General features: G+C 54.0%; 1 pseudogene; it reads left to right on the top strand.

The window, feature by feature from the left end:
* Window positions 1-1,805: 1,805 nt before the first annotated feature.
* Window positions 1,806-4,826, top strand: LOC125945097 (uncharacterized; annotated as a pseudogene).
* Window positions 4,827-17,179: the final 12,353 nt, after the last annotated feature.

The raw sequence follows: 17,179 nt of genomic DNA, 5'->3' as shown, positions 1-17,179 counted from the left end.
ACACCGATGAAGCCTGGCTCGCAGGCATTGACATCAATAACGAGCTTCTGCAGGAGAAAAAGAAGGCACTGCGGAAACTATTATCGGAATTCAAGGCGTGCTTTGCGTCTTCGTCAAAAGTTAGTCAAACGCCCAATCGCGCAACACAGAATAATCACCTACGACGATGCGCGTCGTATCCACCCGCAGCTGTATCGTGTCCTGCAGAACGAACGCGAGGCAATCAAAGCACAAGGAAACGATTGATGATGGTGTTATCCAGATTTCAAGCAATCCGTGGTCCTCACCGGTCGTACTCGTCGAAAAGAAGGATGGCACGCTTTGCTTTTGTATTGATTATCGAAAGTTGAACAACATCACAAAAAACGATGTTTGCCCCCTGCCGCGCATCGATGACTCTCTGGACCGGCTACGGCGAGCTAAGTACTTTTCATCCCTTGATTTAAAAAGCGGCTATTGGCAGATGGAGGTCGACGAGTGGGACCACGAAAAAACTGCCTTTGTCACTCCGAACGGTCTTTACGAGTTTCGGGTGCTTCAGTTCGGTCTCTGCTCTGCTCCAGCAACTTTCCAACGGATGATGGACACTGTGCTGGCCGACCTGGAGTGGCAAAGCTGCCTCGTTTACCTAAATGATGTGGTCGTTTTTTCAGCCCGTTTTTCTGAACATCTTATCCGACTACGTCAGGTACTCGAGGCAATCCGATCGTATAACCTGATACTAAAGCCTGAGAAATACCATTTCGGCTACCAAGTGCTGAGGCTCTATTCTCGATACGCATGACGGCTGAACGGCCGCCATTATTCGCCATCTTGGCTGTCTCATTAGCTGTCCAAAGGTCACGTGTTTTTAAATTTGTGCCGGGAAACGGAAGTTTTGCAATATGCAATTTTGTGTTTTCGTCAGAACGAGGAAACGTGACATGGAGCTGCAAATTTCATCGACTAATACTTTTTTGTGGTCCTTGGCACCTATATATGCGACTTTGGCGCTTTAAAAAGAAAGTGGGCGGTAGCCTGCAGAAGCCCGTGCAACGCGTCTGCAATTTCGCGACTATGTGGTGGCGTTCCAAGACAGCCTTCGTGTCAGCTTGTTCATTGACTGAAGGGATATGTCGTGAGGAGCGTCACAGGAAGCACTGTTTCGTAAACGTCAATTTGACGTTGCGTGACGTTGCGCTGGGCCGCCATTGCAGAGATTTTCCGTCATAATTTGTGGTGCGACGAGCCGCGCGAATTATGTTAATTAGCGGCCATATGCAATGGCAGTCGAGAGGCATGCGTATCGCCGCATTTTCCCCGTCATTTGGGGCCCTGAAAATCTTTTGTTCACAATGTGTGCTCACATCATTTGCATCGCTCTCGGGTAGGGTTGGCATTTGTGTTTTGAACCATCATTTTTATTAAAAACACGTTCATTTGAAATAATATTGGTTGAAACTAACAAACTTTCTGCGACTTTTTGCATTTCTCACTACTGCGTTTGTATTGTAATCATTATTAATGACTTTTCGCGTTATCAGAGGCTATGACAACGGCGAGAGGGGCGCTGCGAGCGTGCGACGCCAGCAAACGTGTTTTGTGTCGGCTCCGCCGATTTTCGCTGGGGCTGCGGCCCAAATCACCCTACCCAGGCAAAACTGGCATCGAGCGATCCGGAACATCGAGCCGAACAGCTGGATACCAAAGTTTTCCAGGTGGGCCCATTTTCTCCAAATTTACGGCCGTTTCTCGACCGACCACGTCGGCGCTGTCGTTAGCGACGCCGACGCCCGGCCGGGTGTAATCGGCCCTCCGAGGGCGAAATGGCGGAATCCGCGCTGCAATTGCGCGCGTACGACCCTGAGGCGATGGCGTGGACCACGGTCCCCACCACCGGTGACGCAAATTCGATTGTTTTTCCGAAAATTCGGAGTCAAGCTTTACTTCAAGCGTCCGAACGCCGCTCCCAGGACAAAGCCAAGATGACGGCGTCCAACGGCGCCCCGGCCGCCGGCTCATCGGTCGGAAACATGAACGCTCCCGCGACGCGCGCCACGGGATGCAAGGGCAAGGCGTTCACGAAGTGGAAGCCGCGCTCAATGATCAAACCTGCTCCCGAAGACTACGTTATAGTCATCAAGCCCAGAGAACGTTTTTCTCTTCACGAGGCGTTCAAGGAAACCGGCTAGGGCACCGCCATCTCGGCGTACCTCGGGCCGGAACGGGCCCGCGCCACCTGCGTTCTGCCATCGCGAGACCAAAACATCATCATCGTGCATACCCCGGACATCGAGGCGGCCGACCGGCTCATCGGGGACTTTGCAGTGAATACCGAGAAGGGATCGGTCCCACTTCACTGTTACTTGAGACAAGACGGCGGCAACACGTGCCACGGAGTGATTGTGGTCCGTAACACGGACACCACGGAAACTCTTCAACACCGAGTGTGCTGGCGTGCCGGCACCATCGTGGAAATCCGAAAATTTGGAACATCCAACAAGGCACGCATCACCTTCGCGGGTAAGGAGAAGCCCCGTTACGTGCATTATGACAACATGGTCGTCTCTGTGCAAAACTATTACAAAACTATCCCCGCCTGCGGCCAGTGTGGGGCCGTCGGGCACCGCGCGGATGCATGTCCAAACCTGCAGCCGAACACGTGTGAACTCTGCGGACTCCATGCTCCGCTAGTGGAGGTAGTGCGGGCCTCTCACAACTGTGTTCCCCGTTGTTCTGTGTGCGGTGGTGCCCATGCCACCAACTCTCGCGACTGTGCGGCAAAATACCGCACACCACACGGCCGCCAAAACGAGCGGGAAACAGAAAATGACGCCCAAGAACAAAAGCCGCCATCTTGGGCAACCCAGCGACCAGTCGCCACCACACGGCGGCCTGGAGAAACGAGCGGCGGAGACGCACGGCAAAACCGGGGCCTGGGTCAATGCCGTCAAAAACGGACGCCAGGTGAGCAATTCGGGCGGGGCTGCTTCCTCCCCCCCTCTTACTCCCCTCCCAAGCGCGCGGAGCGCCGAGCAAGATCAAATAGCAGCACTCAGGACCCAGAACGAGATGCTGCTAAAAAAATTAACGAATTAGAATCCAAAATCAACCAGCCTCTTTCTACTCCCTCCCTCCCCGCGACAGAGGTAATGGAAAGTGAGCTCGTGGAGCCGAAAGCGGCAACAAGCGCGGAGGCCGCATTCGAGGCCCGTTTCGAGGCCCGTTTCGGGGCCATAGGCGCCCGATTCACCGCCTTGGAAAACCAAATCTCAATGATGGTTACCGCCATCTCAAAATTGCAAGACACAATTCCCGCGATGATTGCCCAACAAATTGCGCACTCTTTGCGCCCCTCGCGCAGGCCCGGCGGTCCCTACAAGGACGTATCCGGCCGCCCTCTCAAAACTTCTAAACGCACCCCCGAGGTAGATGATGACGACAGCTGCTCGCTCTCCGGTATGGAGGACTCCGCCCTCCTTGTGAATGCTGGCTCCGGAGCAGCGTCACTACAACCCAACCTCAGCCTAAGTGACCATGGCGAGCAGTCCTAAGATCAGGCGCTCCCCAAAAAACAATTCGGCCACCCCTGTTCACATTGTCCAGTGGAACTGTCGGGGCTTCTGGTCCCGCGCGAAGCGGGCGAATCTCCGACATTTCCTTTCAACTCTCGACTCGCTTCCGGCGGTGGTTGCCCTCAAGGAGCCAGGGAGCGGCGCCACCCTTACAAGCTACATGACCGTCCAGCAGGACCCCTCTTCCTGCGGCTGTGTGCATAAAAATTATAGAGCTAATCTAGTCGACTTGAAACTGAATATTCGTATGTGATAGTTACACTTCTTCCGCCCAAGAAACACGATGCACCACTCCACATACTCAACATATACTGTTCCCCCAGACTCAAAAATATAACGTTCGCAGTGCTCTTTAGCCGCGCTCTAAAGGCTGCGGGCAGGGACCCCCTGATGATTGTGGGCGATTTCAACGCCCACAGTACTCTCTGGGGGTACGTGCGTGAGGAGAAGCGTGGACGCAAGCTAGCGGAACTTACGTCCACGCTGGGCCTGACTCTCCACACCGACACTGCATATCCAACGCGGGTGGGTAACTCCGTGACCCGGGATACGTGTCCGGATCTTACCTTTACCAAAAACATTAGACACGCAGAATGGGCCAACACCGAGGAAACCCTCGGGAGTGACCACTGCCTTATCACTACCACCGCAATGACTAAACCATTGGCAAGACCACACGCACAAGCTGGGCTCCCCGACTGGAATAAGTTCCGGCAAAGATACATCAATTCGGCCTCTATCCGCGAACAAGGATACCACGCGTGGGCACAAGAATTGGTTACACACCTTCGTTCGACGGAAACCCAAATTCAACTCTCAGAGGCAACGCCGGAGGTAGACAACCACCTTCTGCACCTCTGGGAGGCGCGGCACAGCCTCGTCCGCAGATGGCGCCGCCAAAAACATAATAGAAAGCTCAAAATTCGCATAGCCGAGCTCACCCAGCGAGCGGCAGAGTACGCGGCCCAGCTCGCCGACTCGAACTGGGTGGACCGCTGTAACACGGCGGCCAGACAAATTGACCCGACTCAAACACGCGCCGAGACACAAAAACATCTCCAACGAGCTATTCATAGCTTCGATGGAGATACCTCAAAATTAGCGTACAAACTACGCGACCAGTACCTTTGCACTCAACAGGACCCCCGAGGGGCCGCGTACTCGTATGCAGGTTCAGAGAACGCGGAGCTGGATCAGCCGTTCCAGCTGCATGACCTGAAGGCGGCCCTAGCTAAAATGAAACGAGAACGGCACCGGGACGGGACAAGATAACCGTGAAACTGCTTGCCAATCTTCCCGACCCCACCTACGATACCCTCCTCGCTTTCATCAACTCGATCTGGCTTGGTGAAGCACCGCTCCCAATCGAATGGAAGACCGCTCTGGTAACTTTCATTCCAAAAGCCGGCAAAGCCATAAACACAGACAACCTCCGCCCCATCTCCCGCACGTCTTGTGCGGGAAAGCTGATGGAGACCATGGTGTGGGACAGGCTGTCTGCGTTTCTGGAAACCCAAAATGCATTCGCAGACACCATGTTTGGTTTCCGCCCGCACCGGTCCGCGCAGGATGTTCTGCTTCAACTCGACCGAGAAATTCTCAACCCTGTCGGATACTCCCTCAACGATAAGGCTATACTCGCCCTAGACTTGAAGGGGGCTTTCGACAATGTCACACACGAAATTATCCTGCAACATCTCTCCCAGACCAACTGTGGACATTACACATTCCAGTATGTCAAGCAATTTCTTTCGGCTCGACTATCTTTCATCCGAATCCAAGACGAAGAACATGGCCCCTATCAATTGGGAATGAGAGGTACTCCACAGGGCGCGGTCCTCTCGCCATTACTTTTTAATCTGGCCATGATGAAGCTTCCGGCTCAGCTGGCGAAGGTCGAAGGCGTCCAGCACGCGCTGTACGCCGACGACATAACCATCTGGGCCAAACACGGATCGGTTGGAGACACTGAGGCCAACCTGCAGCAAGCGGCGGAGATCGTGGACGTCTACGCCCGCCGCTGCGGCCTTCAGTGCTCGTCATTCAAATCCGAATTTGTGCACATTCGCCCGTCGCCTAAGTGTACCACCAAAATGGAGCTATTCCTGGCCAGCGGCCCGATACCCGAACAGGATGAGATTCGAGTGCTTGGTCTCTTTATCCACAAACACAAACGAGTTGATACAACAACAGCCAAATTGCGTAAGGTGGGGGACCAGGTGGGCCGGATGGTCCGCCGGGGGGTTACGGTGCAAAGACGCCTTGCGGCTGGCGCATGCATTCGTGACCAGTCGAGTGCTCTACTCGACTCCTTACCTCCACCTGCGCAAGTATGACAAGAACGCTCTCGAGGTTATTCTCAGGAAGATGTAAAGCGTGCCCTTGATCTCCCGATAACCACGTCCAACCACCGCCTCATGGGCCTGGGGATGGTAAACACTTTCGCGGAGCTCCGGGAGGCACACTTGACAAATCAATATACAAGACTTTCAAAGACGCCGTCGGGACGCCGCCTATTAGCCCGACTACACATCCAGCACCCAACACTGACGGAAGAGCGCGTACGCATCCCCGAAGTCTGGAGGTACGCCCTGCACGTGCGGCCTCTTCCGGCCAACATGACACGTCACGACCACAGTGGCAGGCGCCTTGCGCGGGCGGAGGCACTGGCCGCCACTATGGGAACAAACACGCAATCTTCTACGTGGACGCCTCCGGCCATCACCATGGGGGGTGGTACACGGCCGCAGTGGTCCATGAAAACGTCGCGGTGAATGGCCTAACATTCAGAGCTCAAGACATAACACATGCGGAGGAAGTTGCCATCGCGCTAGTTGCTGCAGACCAGGACTCGCGCGTCATCATTACCGACTCGAGAGGGGCCTGCAGAAATATTGAACAGGGGTACATTCCTCTCATTGCGTCTCCCATCCTTCAAAACAGTGAGTACCTCGGGGGCCCCGCGTCTCGAATGATCGTATGGGCTCCTACTCATATGGGCATCGAAGGCAACGAAACGGCAGACGCCGCTGCCCGCGCGCTCACTCTCCGGGCAACGCCTTCAGACCCTTCCGAAATGGATCCCGAACCCAATCCGGCCCTAACTTTTCGAGAAATTACTCAACTATACCAATTCGGCCACGGAATAGCGTTGCGCGCGCCACAGTGGATCCCTGTGGCGCGCGCAACGCTATCGATAATAATCGGCCGTTTCTCAGCCAAACGAGTCGGGCTGAGTCACTTGCGTTTCACGAGATAGCGATAACGCGACCTAGAGCGCGCGCTCATCATCACTGGCAGGTCGCTTATGTTGTATCAAGGTAGAAAGCACGCGCGTGAGCGCGAATATACGATGACTCATTCCGTTTCCCGAGGACACGCGTCCTAGCTAACGAAGCAGACGACAGCTTGTGCGCAGGCAGACGACGGAAGCGAGAAACAATTTTGATGGAATAATCGTACGCTTTGAGCTAGCTGCTTTATTTTTACTGGGGAGGAAAACTGTTTTCCTTTATCAAGATCGCTAGGTTCAATGCCTACATTACAGTTTCTCAGGCGAAACGTCAAATTTGCGTCACGTTACGAAAGCAAACCGGGCCATCGGCGCCATTTTATAAGCGTCGCGCCTACGTCACGCCCCGCCTCGAAGAAAATGACGGAATGTCCTTAATAGCGGCTCTGAAGTTTCTCGATCATGTCGTCAGCGCGGAAGGCGTCCGTCCCGATCCCGACAAAACCGCCGCTGTAGCTGCTTTTCCAACCCCTACCGATGAGAAAAGTGTCCGACGCTTTCTGGGTCTGTGCCACGGTATAAGATATATACTCTTTAGGTGAGGACACTCGCCAGACTCGATCGACCAGGTAAAGTAGCAAAGGCGCGCGCCGATCGGCCTGGTGACGGCAGCGGATACCTATCGGCAGTACGACGCAACTTCAACAAAACCTTTTTATTGGCTTAATCTCCCGTTCTTATAGCAACCGGCAGTTCGCGGGAAATCCAAAATGATGACGCACGAAAGTAGGTCACCGCGGAGAGGGCATGCGCGCGTTCCTTGTCGGCACAAGCTCTCGCCTGCGTTCTAACTGAAGTTGCGTCGTTCCGCCGATAGGTATCCGCTGCCGTCACCGCCCCGATAGACGCGCGCCCTTGCTACTTTATCTGGTCGATCGCGTCTAGCAAGCAAGCCGAGAAGTGTCCCCACCTAAAGAGTATATATCTTACACCGTGGTCTGTGCGCGTACTATCGGCGCTTTATCAGTAATTTTTCAAAGATTCAAAGCCTCACAAGATACGATATGCCGTTCATTTGGAGCGTTGAACAAGAAGCCGCTTTCACCGCGCTCCGACACCGCTTGGTTTCGCCGCCAGTTCTTGGACACTGACCCACAAGCCGTGACTGAAATTCATACAGGCGATAGCAACGTTGCTCTGGGTGCGGTACTCGTACAACGGCAGGAGGGAATTGAAAGAGTTATCGCTTTCGCAAGTTGCACTCTATCGCGCCATGAGTCGAACTCTGGGCGGAGAAAGAGTGCCTTGCAGTGGTATGGGCTCTTGCAAAGTTGCGACCTTACATTTACGGCCGCCCATGAAAGTCGTGACAGATCACCACTCGTTGTGCTGCCTCGCAAGCGTAAAGGGCCCCTAAACCACCTCAGATATTTTTTGAACATTTCAAGTAAACACGCGCATAGAGTTCAGGATGCCGTAACGATCAACGATGCCAAACGCTGCAACGCTACGCGCCGCGGGCGTAGAGCTGCAGCGTTCAAAAAAACAATACCGTCTTCCTCTCCTGGCCTTTCGGGGTATCCCCAGCGGTCGTCACGATGTCACCAGGGTGCATCTGGTGATGTGAACGGCGGTGCCAATGTTCATTGGTCGAACAAGAACCTACGACTTCCGGTTAGTCTGCTAGCAGGTACGCGGGCTCCCTGCTCTTCCTCGTCGTGTTGCTCGCTTGTGCGCACTTGCGAATCGGTAATTACAGCCCGCAACGAAAGTGCCAAATCGCTCACGTTCCAACACAGTCGTGCTTAGCGGTCTGATTAGCGGCGCGAACAGAATGCGACGGTGTTGGCCTTTCTACACGTGCGCGCAACACAGGGTCCATAGCGGCACGCTTCGTATAAACACGTGGCCCAGCACGGCAGCAACAGCGGGTAGCCGAGAAGCGCCGAGTCGCGGCTAAGGCCCGGGCACCTTACCGCCACGGTAACTCGCCTCACGTCCTTTGCCATTCGCAGGCCGCCGTTCGGCGGTGGTTTTGGTCGCGAACGGCGAGATTTCCTTGCCGTAGAGAGGATGAGACCGGGACCCATTTGTGCGGCAGCCTTACCACCGCTGATCGCTCGACGGCGCCGATATCGTCGCTAGGCCTTTTCCGGTTCACTTCAACACTAAAGCGGAGGGAGCTTCCGAATGAATTACCGACGCTCACAAGCAGCAATATTTTTGTGTTGTTATCGCTCTTCGCAACTGTAGACAAAGAAGAAAAAATACGCTGATATTAGCGGCGCCGTCGGCTGCGATGCGAGCACAGCAGAGCTAGTCGTCTCCCGTCGGTAGCCGTGCACTGCAGCTGAGCTCGACAAATATCGGAGCTCTCGTTCATGTTTAACGTATGATAGTGTATATCGTTTTTCATAAAATGTACAGTTTATGCATCGCTTTATCTAGCGGAAATTATTTTGCTTGAAAAATAGCTGCAGCTGATGTTTTTGCCGCCGGTGGCAGAGGCGCGCAGCTCCGCGGTCGTCTAGGGTGCCTCGATGCCCAGAACGGCGGCGCTGGCATCGAGGCACCCTACGGTCGTCGATTGTGCGTTGATCGTGCTGCGGGCGGTGCGCCGGCCGAACTGCCGTCTACTTTGAACACCTCTCGCGCGGACGTTCTACGGCACTGGATGCCCGTTCGCCGTCTGTATATTCACGCGAAATAAGTTGGCACGTGGTGACACTGGCCCCTTGAGGCGAGAACGACGAAGTTAGTGGCTGCTCGCGTGCTCTATGAGGTCGAGCCATTATTAAAGGCTGACGTGTTTTTTTACCTATCTGTTGCTGGTCAACTATTCTAGCTATACTACACTCTAAAAGCAGTTGCATCCTTTGGGGCATATTTTTGCCACAGAACGATAATCGTCATCTGACTTGCGTGGCTTTCCTTGCTTTAACGCTGTGCGCCCGGCACTTGTCTGTCACGAACGACAAGAGCGTTATCAGCGTGACCCAGCGTTCTCGACAGGAAAGTAGCAAGTGCAGAGTTTTCAAGATAGGAAACGCAAGCAAGACAGATGACGATTATTGTTGTGCGGCAAAAATGCACCCCAACGGGTGCAACTGTTTTTAGAGTGTAGCTGGGTGACATTTCTGGTGGAAGTGCTGGGTATGGTCGATGTTAAGATCTGCGGAGCGTACCCCAGACCTAAGCCCGGCGAGTAGCTTGGCCGAGCTTACCCCTGTGCACGTACGTACCAGCCGACGTCTCCAGGGACTCCAGCCACAGCACGGTCTGCTACCCGAACGAAGTAGAATGACGAATCAACCACCTCCTGCCGCTACTGCAGCATCGCATGTGGTCGTCAATCAGATCCGGACGCCAAATCCGTTCCACGGGAGTGCTTCAGAGGACGCCGACGACTGGCTTGACCATTTTGACCGGGTCGCCAACGTCAACGATTGGACCCACGAGCGGAAGCTTCGCTACGTGTACTTCGCTCTTGAAGATACCGCTAAAATATGGTTTGAGAACCACGAGGCGACACTGACGTCATGGGAAGAATTTCGTCGCCACTCTCTCAATGCGTTCGCCAGGGCTGACAAGAAGGAGATGGCGGAGTTAGCAATGGAGTCGAGAATTCAAGGCCCGAATGAGCGAGTGACGGCGTACGTAGAAGACATGAATCGGCTCTTCAGACGTGCGGACCCCTCTATGACTGAAGCAAAGAAGGTGCGCCACCTAATGCACCGCGTCAAAGAGGAAATCTTTGCTGGCCTCATTCGAAATCCGCCGACGACACTTGCAGAGTTCCACGACTAAGCCACTGCCCTGGAAAAGGCCCTTCAACAGCGGGCCAGGCAATACAACCGCGACGCCATGATTTCAAGGGAGCTCTCTGCCGTTACCCTCGGAAACGATGCCGGCGCCTTGCGAGAACTCATCAGGGCTGTCATCAAGGAGGAACTGCAGAAGATGCAGACGATCGCTGCCTCTTTGGGACAACTTTTCATTGCGGAAATGGTGCGCGCCAAGGTCGGATAGGCCGTCCATGTTCCTGAACAGTACGAGGCACCACAGCAGGAAGCGCGTCCTGAAATGAGTTACGCTGAAGCAGTACGCCGTCCACCACCCTCAAGTGCGTATAGCATGGTACACGCCGCTCAGCAATTGGACGTAAGCTTCAGGCCTTGCAGCCCACCGCACATCGCCGAAGCAAGAACTAGGAAGAGCGACGTCTGGCGCACCGCAGACTACAAGCCCCTTTGTTATCATTGTGGCGAAGCTGGGCTCATCTACAGAATGTGTCCTTATTGTCATGTGGGGCTCCGAGGATTCTCGCCGAATGCACCTCGTCCACGACCTGGTGAGCGGGTGCCGGAAATAGAGAGTTTCGTCGCGAATCGTCGCAATGGTGAGCAACGATGGCACGAGCCCCGTTCGTCGTCTGCTGCTCGTTACAGGTCACCATCACCAAGCCAAGCCTTCTCTGGCGGCGCTCTCAGACGCCGCTCGCCTAGCCCGGTGGCTCGGGAAAACATGGTTCAGTGACCTCCGGAGGTGAGGCCGCTGACGTCGACTGTGCGCAAGATCCTCCACTACGACGACGACGAAAACAGAACGATGCAGACGTACAGACGCAGTCAAACACCGTACGAGAGGTAATAACGCCCAACATTCCCGTCACCGTAGACGACGAAGAAATAACAGCGTTAATCGACACTGGAGTTATGGGTATGGACCTCAGTTATGGGCATGGACCTTGCCTGCAAGCTGAAGAAAGTTTCTACCGAGTGGACTGGGACGCAGATTCGCACTGCAGGAAGCTATCTGCTAACGCCGGTAGGAAGATGCACAGCGCGAGTGAGCATTCGCGGCTTTACGTACCTCGGATATTTCGTTGTCCTCCCAAGCTGTTCGAGAGACCTAATTCTGGGAATGGACTTTCTGCAGGCTAATGGAGCCGTGATTAACTTACAAAAGTCGCTGGTAACGTTTTCAACGGCGCAGGCCTTAGCAGGGAGCAGCACTGACGACACGTATGTCAACGCCTTGAGGATTGTCGACGAGAACATCACGGTGCCGCCAAGGAGCAGCGTATTGACCCTCGTAACATGCGACCCATTCGACGACTATGAGGGTATTGCCGAGGCAAATATCCCGCTGTTGCTCGAAAGACACATCTGCTTCGCCCGGGGTCTTGTTCGCATACAGAATAAGTGCTCGCAAGTTTTGTTGACAAGCTTCAGCCATGAGTATCAGCGCGTCCCTTATAGGTACAGCTGTGGCCTTTCTGAACGACATTGCTGATTTCTCCGACGTCGGCACGTTACAAGTGACTTCACCGGATGCAACAACTCACGCGAGCCTGAGGACCCGCGTCCACATTAATGCTGACTTAGCAGATGTACAGAAGGATCAGCTACTGGGCCTAGTGACAGAATTCTCTGGCTGTTTTTCCACAGAATCTCAAGTGCAGCGCACCTCCATTACGGAACACCGGATAGTTACAGAGGAGTCGGCGCGGCCTGTTCGTCAGCACCCGTACCGCGTGTCACCTATGGAGCGGGAGGCGATTAAGCGCCAACTTGAAGAAATGCTCAATGATGACGTCATCCAGCCGTCGACAAGTCCGTGGGCGTCGCCTGCCGTACTAGTAAAGAAGAAAGACAACACGCTCCGCTTCTGTGTTGACTACAGACGGCTTAACCGAGTCACCAAACGCGACGTTTATCCCCTGATACGGATCGATGACGCTTTGGACCGTTTGCGCCATGCTGAGTTCTTTAATTCGGTAGACCTAAAGTCAGGGTACTGGCAAATCGAAGTGGACGAGCGTGACCATGAAAAAACCGCCTTCGTGACTCCCGACAGGTTATACGAATTTAAAGTCCTGCCTTTCGGTCTCTGTTGCGCTCCTCCTACGTTTCAACGAATGATGGACACTGTACTCGTCGGACTAAAGTGGCAGACGTGTCTAGTGTACCTAGACGAGAGAGAGAGAATAAACTTTAATAAAAAGAGCACGCGAGCGTAGGTAGCTCCCCCGCTCTGCAGTGGGTGGTCCCCTCAGTCCAGGAGTCCAGCGGCCTCAGCTGCCCTTCTCGCTCGGTTGACCAGGTTGAGCTGGTCCGTCGAGTCGGAGCTGGACAGCGCTGCCTCCCATTGCCGTGTGGTGGGGTGTGTTATGGGTGTTAGCTGTGGTGTGTTTGCGCAAGCCCATACCATGTGGCAAAGTGTTGCACATTGATCACAGTGTGGACATTTAGAGGAATACAGCGCAGGGTGTATGGCATGGTAAAGACTCAAATGTGGATATGTGGTTGTTTGGAGTTTTCGCCATATTACGGCCTCCTCTCGCGTCAGAGAATTATGAGGTGGGGGTAGTGTTCTTCGTGAAAGGCGATAGTGTTGTAGTGAGTGTAGGTTAATGGTATGGGCTCTGGTTGGAACTGCTCGGCGCGGTCATCTCGCGGCTCCCGGTGTGCATGCGCTCGGCCTGCTGATTGCCGCGTAAGGACTCATGCCCCGGAGTCCACACGACTTGTATGTATGGTGGCAGCTGGTGCGCTCCATTCAGAATGCGATGTGCAGCCCTGGAAATTTTGGCCCTGGAGCAATTTCTGCATGCCGTCTGAGAGTCCGTCAGAACTATGACGCAATCCCACTGCGGTCTATGGCTAACGCTATCGCTAGTTCCTCTGCCTCCGCAGCGCTCACTCTGGAAACCGACGATGCATTTATTTCGTTCCCGTGATTGTCGACTAGGCTGGTGACGAATGCGGTGCTTCTTGCGGTGCTGGCCGCGTCTACGTACAAGACATTGGGGTGGTTTCCATACTTTCTCGCGAGCGCCTGCGCTCGGGCTTGTCTCCGTCCGATGTGGAAGTTTCTGGGAATCGATGTTCCTGGGAATCGGTGAGACGTACATAGTTTCTTGTATTCGTGTTGGGATTTTGGTCAGTGCGCTGGTCTTCCGTACGGAATATCCAAGACGTTCCAAGACGCAGCGTCCCGATATTGTGCGTAGTAGTGTTTCCTTGTGGCTTACCAGGTGGGCCTCTATGATTTCCCGTGCGTTGTTGTACACCCCTGTCTCCTCGAGGCGAAAAGTAGCCGTTCCGGGTGGGAGTCCGAGCGCTTGCTTATACGCCTTGCGTATCAGCCGGTCGAGTACCTCCACTTCCGCGTTCCTTAAATTTAAATATGGTGCCGAGTACGCAATGCGGCTCACAATCAGAGCCTGCACTAATCGAATAAGGTCCTGTTCCTTGAGTCCCCTCTTCCTGCTAGTAATTCGTTGAATCATGAGCAAGATCTGCGTGGTCGTGTGTTGTAGCTTCTGTATGGCGTATCCTACGCCCCGTCCTTTTGTAAGTGTAAGCCAAGGGTCCGAAGTCTGTCTACCTTGGCAATCTCTCTAGGACCTATTCGCAGGTGGATGGTTGATGTCGGGGCTGTTGATCGTCCTCGTGAGCGCTTCTCGATTATGAGGAGCTCCGACTTCTCCGGCGCGCATTGCAGTCTGCATGTCTCCGCATAACTTGCTACGACGTCTACTGCCTCCTGCAATGCCTCTTGTTGTTCTCCTATGGACCCTCCGACCGTCCATATCGTGATGTCGTCTGCATACAAGGCATGTCTGATCCCCGGTATTTTCTCGAGTTGGGCTGGGAGTTTCATCATGGCCACATAGAAAAGTGTCGGTGACAGCACTGCTCCTTGTGGCGTTCCTCAGTTAGGTGTGTCTATTCGCTGTGACCTCACATTTCCCAGCCCTATTGCGGCTGTGCGATCAGTGAGAAAAGCCTTCACGTAGCTGCACGTTCGTCGGCCGCAATTCGTGTCACTGAGATTGGATAGTATGGCTTTGTGCCCCACATTGTCAAAGGCTCCCTTTAGGTCTAGTGCGAGAATTACTTTTGGGCAGCACGGCGTTGCTGCAGTCAGTACTTCCTCTTTGAGCTGCAGAAGCACGTCTTGCGTTGACAAGTTGGGCCGAAAACCAAACATCGTGTTCGGCATCAGTTGACGTTCTTCGAGATGCGTCTGTAGCCTGTCTAAGATAACACGTTCCATCAATTTACCGAGGCAAGACGTAAGCGAAATGGGTCTTAGGTTCTCCAGGCAGGGCGTTTTTCCTGGCTTTGGTATCAGTGTAATCTCCGCATGCTTGAATTCCGGGGGTAAGGTCTCTCTGCTCCAGTGTGCATTTAAGAGTTCCAGTATTGCCTGCACGGTTGAATCGTCCAGGTTACGTAGCAACTTGTTGGTGATTCCGTCCTTGCCAGGAGTGGTGTTTCGAGTGAGTCTTGCGATCGCTCGTGTCAGCTCGGAACGCGTTATGTCCCGGTCGAGCTCGCTGTTTTCCAGTCCTGTGTAGTCAGCCGCTGGCTTTGCACCAAGTATCGGCTGGCCAATATATCTGCTTTGTAAGGCACACAATAGCTGATCGTCTGTGCCTCCGAAGTTGTGTAGTACTCGGCTCATCGTGTGCTTGCTTTCTCCCTTGCTTTGGGTCGGATCTAGGAGATGTCTGAGTATGGTCCACGTCTTCGCAGTGCCCAGCGTACCTTGGAGGGAGTTACAGAACTGGTCCCAGTTCTGTCGTGCAAGTTGCTCTGCGTAGCGCTCTGCCTCGTCCGTTAGTTTCGCGATGCGTATTTTTAGCTTATGGTTGTGCCGTTGCCTTCGCCATCTTCTAAGCAGACTGTGGCGCGCTTCCCACATGTGTAAGAGGCGCGGATCCACTGCCGGATTGTCCGTGGTGAGTGCAACCTCCTTGGAGTGTTTGGCTACCGATTCCTGCAGTTCTCTAATCCAGGCCTCTAGATCGGTTATCGCCGTTGTTATGTTTTCCATCACGTTCGATGAACATCTCATCCGGCTACGAAGTGTCCTTACCGCAATACGCAAGGCAAACCTCACCATCAAGCCTGAAAAATGTTACTTTGGCTTCCAGGAACTCAAGTTTTTAAGCCACGTGGTCAGCTCCCAAGGAGTACGACCAGACCCAGAAAGCTCGCTGCCGTTGCCGAGTTTCTTCACCCTAAAGACAAGAAGGCTGTTCAGCGGTTCCTGGGCCTCTGCGCTTACTACCGTCGTTTCGTTGAAGGCTTCTCGAGGATTGCTGAACCTCTCACGAGACTGACGCGACAAGATGTGCCCATTGCGTGGACGGAAGACCAAGAGCAGGCCTTCACCGAATTGCGCAAACGCCTTCAATCCGCTCCAGTGCTGGAGCATTTTTATGACACCGCGGCAATTCAAATTCACACAGACGCACGCAACGTAGGACTCGGGGATATTCTGGTTCAATGGCAAGACGGCGCAGAACGTGTAATTGCGTACGCGAGTCGTAGTCTTACAAAAGAAGCTAATTATTCAACCACCGAAAAAGAATGTTTAGCAGTCGTGTGGGCCATCAGCAAGTTCCGACCTTACTTATAGGGCCGGCCATTTCGAGCGATCAGTGACCACCATTCGCTCTGCTGGCTTGCCAATCTACGAGACCCGTCAGGTCGCCTCGCTCGTTGGAGCCTCCGCCTAAAGGAAAACGACATGACTGTTGTCTACAGATCGGGCCGTAAGCATAGCGACGCTGACTGCTTGTCACGTTCGCCTATTCCCTTGACATCCTCCGACTTGGAGCTTTTTCCGTTTCTTGTTGTCGTCGACGTGGTGCGCATGGATGACTACGAACGTGCAGACTCTGAACTGCTTCCAGTCATCCGATATCTCGAGGGAGCTGACGTGGTTGTCCTACGCCCACTTTCACGAGGATTGACATCGTACTGCCTGCGGAACGATGTCCTGTACAGGAAAAATTTCGAGAACAGCCAAGAAACGTTCCTTCTCGTCATTCCGACGGCGCTGCGCGAGGAATTTTTACAGGCGTGTCACGACGATCCCTGCGCCGGCCCCTTAGGCGTCGCGAGGACATTAGCGCGCGTACGGCAGAAATACTACTGGCCACACCTATTTTCGACAGTTCAGCGCTATGTGCGAACGTGCCGTGACTGTCAGAGGCGTAAAGTCCCACCCGTCAAGCCTGCCGGCCTCCTTCAGCCTTTGGATCCGCCTCCGGCGCCGTTCCAGCAAGTGGGAATGGACTTTCTGGATCCGTTCCCCACGTCTTCTTTGCAAAACAAGTGAATAATCGTGGCAACCGATTATTTAACTCGCTATGCGGAGACAAAAGCTGTGCCGCGGGGAACTGCTGCTGAAGTTGCCAGCTTCTTCGTCCACAACATCGTGCTTCGTCACGGTGCACCCGCTGTGCTCATTACAGATCGCGGTGCAGCGTTTACAGCGGAGTTGTTGCAACAAGTCGTCACGCTGACGCATACCAACCACCGAAGGACCACAGCCTATCATCCCCAGACTAACGGCTTAACAGAGCGCCTGA

The sequence above is a fragment of the Dermacentor silvarum genome, chromosome 4, assembly GCF_013339745.2.
Source record: "Dermacentor silvarum isolate Dsil-2018 chromosome 4, BIME_Dsil_1.4, whole genome shotgun sequence".
Classification (NCBI taxonomy): Eukaryota; Metazoa; Arthropoda; class Arachnida; order Ixodida; family Ixodidae; genus Dermacentor; species Dermacentor silvarum.
This window is presented reverse-complemented; position numbering and strand designations above follow the sequence as displayed.